The following is an 8,044-nucleotide window of genomic DNA, read 5'->3' on the forward strand; positions in this document are numbered from 1 at the left end:
TTCCTTTGACTCTCTCTGATTTTGGAACACAGTTTTGGAGAGTTGTACATGCTGTTTCAGGAAAGAATTCGCTGGCAACTCTCAGCTAGTACTGCTCATGGCAATGTGAGGCCAACCACGGGTGCTATGGTGAAGACTGTTACTTTACTTCAGGCTTAACTTCAGTCCACAGCGTCCTCTCATCCCATGGAGAAGGCCATGGAGAAATGATAAACATGCCTAATCCACATTTCATAACTCCTGGATGACTCTTTCTTGACTTTTGATGGTGCTGGAGATCTTTGCTTTCACCCCGCCTCCTGCCTAAACCCATTTCTCCTTTGGCCCCTCCCTCTCAAGCTCTCTTATATGCAACTGTCTACTTGACATTTCCAGTTGCTTGTCTAATAAGCATCTCAAACTCAACATGACCAAAAGTGAATTTCTGATCTTTTCTCCCAAATCAACTCCCTCCGAGCACTTTTCATCTTGGTTAATGGCACCTCTATCCTTCCAATTACTCCAGCCAAGACCTCCTCTTCTCTGTCTCACACCCTCCACTCACTATTTCAGCAAATCCTGGATCTGATCGGTTCCCACTACCTCCACTGCTACTGCCTTGGTCTGAGCCTCCATCACTTCTCTTTTGTGTTGCTCCAGGAGATTCTTAGCTTGGCTTTCTTTCTGCCTTTGCATCCCATTGTCAGTCTATTCTTAACAAAGCAGTTAGAGAGATGCTTTTTATGTCAGATCATGTCTGACATCCTTTCTTCAAAACATTCCAGTGGCTCCCCATTTTGCTCAGAGAAGTGAAAAGATCTGCCCCCTCCATTCCCCACCCTCTTTCTTAACCCACTGCTCCAAGCCACAGTCAAGCCACCCCTTTGCAAGCCACGCCACATGTTCTTCCATGGCTTTCCTCTTTTATGCTCACTGGCTCCATGCCTCACTCCCATAGCATCTCTGGCCTCATCTCTATTACTTTTGCTCTTCGTCACTCCACTCCAGCCACACCAGCCTCTGACCTAAGCCTCAAACGCCTTTGGCATTCTTCTGAGTTTCCACATTTAACTGGTGGATCCTTCTGCAGGGACCACTCCAGCCCGATTTCTAACTCCTTCCCACCTTCAGGATTTTGCTCAAATGTCACTTTCTCAATAATCGTCCTAGCTAAAATGGAAAAATACCTGCCCCCCTACACAGGTCCCACCCCACCCATTCTTGCATATGGATATACATAGGAATAGTTCTAGATATGGAACAGCTGGGGAGAGCTCTTGGCACTCTCGCGAGACCTGCCCCCGGAAGTGTGTTCTGGGAAACCCATTGCTTCCTTTACTCCGCTGCCCACGGAGAGGCTGCAGGGCCAGGAGTTACTGTGAAAGATGCTGGGCACTGGCATGAGTTGGGCAGAGCACTAGCAGCTTTCCTCAGAAAGTCCAGTGTCAGGCGGGGTCTCAGCTCCCGCTCCCTGCACAAGAACGCAGGACATGGTGAGGCCAAAAAGGAACACCCACGGAGCCATACATAGGGGAGTCACACCACTATGGTCTCGCTGGCGGCTGGGTTGGAAACACAGGAAGCAGGAGCCACATGATGCGCAATCTGCCGTCTGCTTCTCTGCCAACCAACCCACCCACATAGCCCGGGCAGTTACATCAGTGGCTAATGACTAACTGGTTACAGATGATGGCCAACTAGTCACAGCTGATGGCCATTTACTACCTGAGCCAGTACCTTTCCACATGAGGCTGAGAGCCTGGCAACTGCTCTCTGGGACTCTGTCCCCACATCCAGGAAACTGCAAGTCCCTGAATGGGTGGACGCTGTGGAGCTGGTGAGGCATAAAGAGCTCATTCCCTACCATGAGAAATGGTTCTGCATACAAGCTGCTCTCACAGCGTGGCACCTGTCCCTTGGGGCAGCACTGGGGGCTGCCATGTGACCAAGATCTATGAGGATGTCATAGAAACAGTGTCATGCCCAGCGGCCACTTCAGCCAAGGCTCTGAGAGTGTGGCCAACCGGGGACTCTGAGCCTTGTAGGAGCTACAGATGGTGGAAAAGGACCAAGATGGGGGCTGCGGGTTGATGCCTCAGGACGGAGAACTCAGGGCGGGATCACCGGACAGGTAAGTAGCTGCCAACAACTGGCATTAGAACGTGATAGTGGGTTAATAAATTGCCTCATTTGTCAAAAAGCAAAACTAAACAAAAAAACAAAAAGTGAGTTTGGTTCAAGGTAACATACATTTTTGCCAGCTATTGCCAAACGCTGTCCAGAAAGTCCACTAATTTACATTCGCACCAACAGTGTGTTAAGTCCTTATTTCAAACCCTTGATAACAATGTATTATCATTAAAAGAAAATTTTTTTTCGCCGATCCTATAGGCAAATAATTAAACATTTTTATTGTTTTAGTTTATGTATCTTTGATTACTATTGAGGGTGAACATCTTTATTGATACTTTGTGATTTTTACTTCATGAGTTGTCTTTTGTATATTTTTCTTTTTAAAAAAATTGTCAAATTATAAAAGCTCTTTAGGAATTAACCACTTCTTAGCATTACACATCGTACCTGGTTTACCTTTTATCTTTTTTGTGGTGTTTTTCAGGTCACGTAAAAGTTTTAAATGTTTAGCTAGTCAACTACATCAACCTTTTATAGAATCTAGTTTTGTTATCTTGCTTAGACCAGTGTCTCTCACCCCTCCTCATATGAATAGTTATCTATATTTTCTTCTAAGTTTTCTATGATTTTATCATTACATTGAAATATTCGTGTCATCTGGAGTTTATTCAGGTTTGATGTGTATCATAGTTTGCAACAATGGCTGTAATTCTCCATCCTTCTCAATAGGGACCCCTGTCTGCAACAGGATGGTTGCAGATCTGCCCATAAGCAGGTGGATTGTTTCCCCACTTCTTAAGTCAGGGCTGGCCTTGTGCCTTGCTTTGACCAATAGAATGGAGTGGGAGTGATAATGTGCCAGTTCCAAGACTAAACCTTAAGAGACCTTTCATGCTTCTGCTTGCTCCCTCAAAACCTTGGGGCCACCATGTGAACAAGCCTTCGGGGTGAGGAGATGCATGTGACCTGTTGCTCTCCATCACTTGAGCTGATGATGGCAAACCAACTTCCAGAGATGTCAGTAAGGTTATCTTAGAACAGCTCATCCTTACCCAAGATATCACCTGAGTGGTAGCTGACAGTAGCAGATACATGAATGAACTCAGCCAAGACTAGAAGAAGAGCTGCTTTGCTGAGTCTAGCCCAAATTGCTGACCCACAGAAGAGTGAACCAAATAAATGGTGGTTGTTTTTAAGCCCCTGAGGTTTGGGCCTTGCCATGTTATGTAGCAAAAGGTAACTGATGTGTGAAGTATGGAATCCCATTGTGTTTTCCCAAGGGTTAGCATGTGGTCTAACATCATTACTGAATAGTTCATCTTTCCTCCACTGATTTGAAATGTCACTTTCACTTCAAGTATATTGTTTTGGTTCTGCCTCTGGGTTCTCCATTATATTCTATTGATTTGTCCGTCCTCTGTGTAATAGCCTTGTGCAATGATAATGTTTCAATATCTGGAAGGATAGGTCTCATTTCATTACTCTTTTCTCTTATAATTCTTAGTTATTCTTGTATTTTTATTCATCCAGAACTTGGTATTATTTTTCCATATTTCAAAAAAACGTACATTGCGCTTTTGATTGGGGTGTTTGTTATTAAACATATAATTTGAAAAATATTGACATTTAACATATTAAGCTGTTTTATCTAGAAACACAATATTTCCAATCAGTTAAATCATATTTTGTGTATTTCAGAATTTTATAGTTTTCTACATGTAGCTTTCTCACATTTCTTATTAAACTGATCTTTTATGTTTTAAATTTTATATTAAAAATGGGATATTTTTTCATTTTTTTAATGGATTATTTTTGATATTTAGGAAACCTGTTGACCTCGATATATTAATTTTGTAATTGACCACTTTACTGAACTCTCTATTTTAAAAAAATGTTAAAAACTGGGTTTTCCAGCTATAAACATCATATCATTGTGAATAATGAAAATTTTTCCTCCTTTCCAATATTTTCCCCCCTCTATTTTGTTGTTGCATTTTATTGCTTTGGTTAGCATTTAGAGAATAATGTTAAAGAACAGTGGTGATGGGGTCACCCTTTCCTGAATCTTGCCTATATTGTTTTCTTTAAACAAGATACCATGTTTCCCCAAAAATAAGACCGGGTCTTATGTTAATTTTTGCTCCAACAGATGCATTATATTCAGGGGATGTCATCCTGAAAAATCATGCTAGGGCTTATTTTCCAGTTAGGTCTTATTTTCGGGGAAACATGGTAGTAACTCTTTGAGAGCAGGGTCCGTGTTTGTTCTTTTATTCTTTCTCCTGTGACCCTTAGCACAACTGCCTTGCTTATATTTAACATTAAACAAATATTTAGTAATTCAAAGATCAAACACTTATTGTGGCCCTTTCTTGTGTCAGACATTGTACAAGAACTGGGTGTGCAAAGATTATGGTAAGGTCCCCCAGCTTCCAGGCTCTTTTAGTCTATTCATATTGTATGGGCTTTGGAATTGGATAGAACTAGGGCCTAACCCTGGTTTGATGTCTTACCAGTTGTGGGACTTCGGAAAACTTATGTCACCTTTCTAAATCTCAGTTTTATCCCCCTGAAAGTCTGGAAATTAATAATAACCCTTTCCTGAGTTTGTTGGGAAGATTGGATATGTACAAAAGCATAGTAAAGGAGTTCTAAGTAAATGAACAGACATAGAAAACACAGGAAGAGAGCTATGGAGGGGGAACCGTGGGTTCAGATTCGGACATGCTAAGTTGACAGTGCTGTGAATGGAGTTATATGTTGGGCAGTCGAATATACAGATCTGGAATTTGTAGAGATTTAAATTTATGAATGTGCTACTTCAGTCCTTAATGTTTCAAGACCTAGAAAATCACTCAAGCCCCTATAAACACCCTTCTCTCTGTGTTATTGGATCCCCCACTGCCCCTAGCTGCCACGTTTTACTGCAGCGGCCTATCCATACCGACCCTATCCATATTGACCCTAATCCGCTTTTTGCTGAGCCCACCAGTCTCAAGGAAAGAAATGCTGCCCACTCTCCACCCCCACAGGGCAATAGTCTCCCCTAGTGATCTCCTACCCACATTCATAAAACCTCCCTGACCTTCTCAGCTGTAAGACAGTGGATCTTTTTCTGGATATTCTTTCAGTTTACTTCCATCTCTTCTGATAACAGCCTTACTGTTGATGTCCCCCCCACCCCCACCCCATACGGTTGTCAAGATGTTTTATCTCAGCTACAATAGTGGAAACTCCCTGGGAGCAGGTTTTTGGGTTTTTTTTCTCCTTATTTATTTTTGTTTTCTGTGCAGTATCAAGAATGGGGTATCACACAGTAGGTGCTCAACAAATTTTGGTTGAATAAATGAAATTGCAGGTGATATAACTATAAATATAGTTATAGTTTATAAGCTATGCCTTGCTAAGACTCAGGCCACAAGTATAAAATGAAATTCATATAAAGAAAAATATGAACATCAAGTTTTCAACTAAGGTTTTTAGCAGTTATAATGGACATTACTGGCTATGCCTAATTGATGAGGAAATCCATGGAATCCGAGTGGGTGACCCTGTATTTTGATGACATTTTGTGGTTAGGCTGTCAAACCTGAAACCTGGGGTCTGAGACAGAAGCCACCCTGCCTCTGGGCGTCAGATGGCGCTCACACACCACCACAGAAGTTTTGCAAACTGCTTTAGTCTGAAGTTTCTGTTTTACAAAAGAGATAGCTGCGGCTCTACAGGAAATTCTGCAACAAATTGATTTCCTGCAGACTTCTGGGCCATAGCTCCAGTCTCCAAAGAAGGGTTTATTTAAGACTCACGCACGAAAACCTGATTGTAAAGTATCCAGCTCAGGCTGTATCGAAGGCCAAATCCTATTTCTGTGAAGGCAGTGACAGTCTTTTCTGGCTTGGTCTTTGTGCTTCCTTCCATAGAAAGACACGACCAAAGGAAAAAGCAGAGAAAGAAAGCAGAGAGGGTATTATCTGGACTTGGGACCACTGCTGACCTACACAGAAACCCAGGGTAGAAGTATCTGGGGCAAATCACTATACCTGCGCAAACCTGGGTTTCTTCATACACGGAAAGAGGACACTGCTTCAGTACTAAGGAGGGGACTTTTTATTATGTCTTGTAACTCTCGTCACCTTCTTCTGCAAGAACTATTGTGCCTTGACCTCTCTCCTCCTGTTTTCTCTCCTCTGTTACTCCCTGGGGGTCTCCATTATCACTCTGTAGGGATGAAATGGTAAAAAGAAACAAGGCTCTGCCACTTACCACCTAATTAGGGTCCTCTTTGAGCCCCAGTTTACTTATCTGTAAAATGAGGTTAACAATACATACTTGGAGAGATTGTTTTTCTCCAAGTATCAAACAAAATAATAAATAAGTGGTGAATCATTTGCATTCTTATGTCTCTGAATAAAAGCAAATGCAGACTAACACTAACCACGAATTTGAGTCTGAAATCTTCATTGATTTATTTTCAGTCTCATGACTTCTGAGCCATCACATTTGTTTCTCTTCATTTGGGCTGGCTCTTAATGACATGATTATTTTTCCATTCATTGCTTTATGGAACAAATATTTATTGGGCACCAAATATGCTCCAGGCACTGTACTGGGTACTGCTGAGAATATGATAACCAGAAGAATAACAGCCCTGACTTCACTGAATGTATGTTTAGTGGCAGAAATAAACATAAACAAGTAAACATAATAGGTAATTGCAAATATTCACTAGGAAGGAAGAAAATAAATGCCATGGCTTAAAAAAAAAAACAGTGAGGGGAAGGATATCTTAGAATGGTCAGGGAAGGCCTTTTTTGAAGAGGTGAAATCAAAATACAGAAGAAATGGAGACAAAGGTGAATACTTTCCTTGTGGAGTAGGCTAAGAAGCAATCCATGAGCACATGCTAAAATATTTTTATTTTTATTATCCTTAAATAATAAATGTAACTGTGCTTATAATAATGTAATAATGCCATCCATTTTGTAACATTTCACAGTTTATATTAACATATTTCTTTGGGAGATTGTATCAAATGTATCTTTTTACCCTACTTTCCAGCTTGGTCCATAGTAGGTGCTCAATAAGTACTTGTTGAGTGAATAAATGGTTACAATGATTCCCCAGTGTAGACAAGGCAGGTATTATCGCTCCATTTTAGTGATATTAAAGGACTTGTCCCTGGCCTTATGGACAAGGGAGTGGAACTGGAACTTGAATCCTGATTTTTTTTTTTTTTTTTAATGTTTACTCCAGTGTTCTTTTCAGTATTTGCATCTTAGGAATTAAAGTCTCATCCTTATGTTTATGGAAGTTCTCTTCAGTGTATTAGAATGTTTAGGTGAGATAGAGCCCATACATCTGACAGAAAACCAGTGTGATCTTGCAGGGAATAAGTTGTTTTTCAGTAATACTGGTGTTAATCCTACTGGAATTATCCGCACTGCCTACACTCCACCCATAAAATTCTGGACAGGTTTACACCTGCCAACTGCTGATTCTTGGGCGTGTTCCACAAACCAATGATTAGCTCCAAAATTTCAATACTTCTAGGAGTTGTTGTTAAAGAGTGATTCCAAAGCTTCAGAAAGGATGTGGTGACAGCATCATACATATCATAGAAAATCAGCATTTTAGGAGTGGGAGATGGATTTCTTCACATTCCCATCTACATTCACTCCGCCTTTGTAGGAGGTGAAGTTCAGAGAGATCTCATGTGTTGGTGGAGTAAGTACCGTGTTTCCCTGAAAATAAGACCTAGCCGGACCATCAGCTCTAATGCGTCTTTTGGAGCAAAAATTAATATAAGACCCTGTCTTATTTTACTATAATATAAGACCAAGTCTTATATAACATAACATAACATAACATAACATAACATAACATAACATAACATAACATAACATCGGGTCTTATATTAATTTTTGCTCCAAAG

Source organism: Rhinolophus sinicus, chromosome 4 (genome assembly GCF_057876585.1).
Source record: "Rhinolophus sinicus isolate RSI-liver-muscle chromosome 4, RSI-T2T, whole genome shotgun sequence".
In the NCBI taxonomy this organism is placed as follows: domain Eukaryota; kingdom Metazoa; phylum Chordata; class Mammalia; order Chiroptera; family Rhinolophidae; genus Rhinolophus; species Rhinolophus sinicus.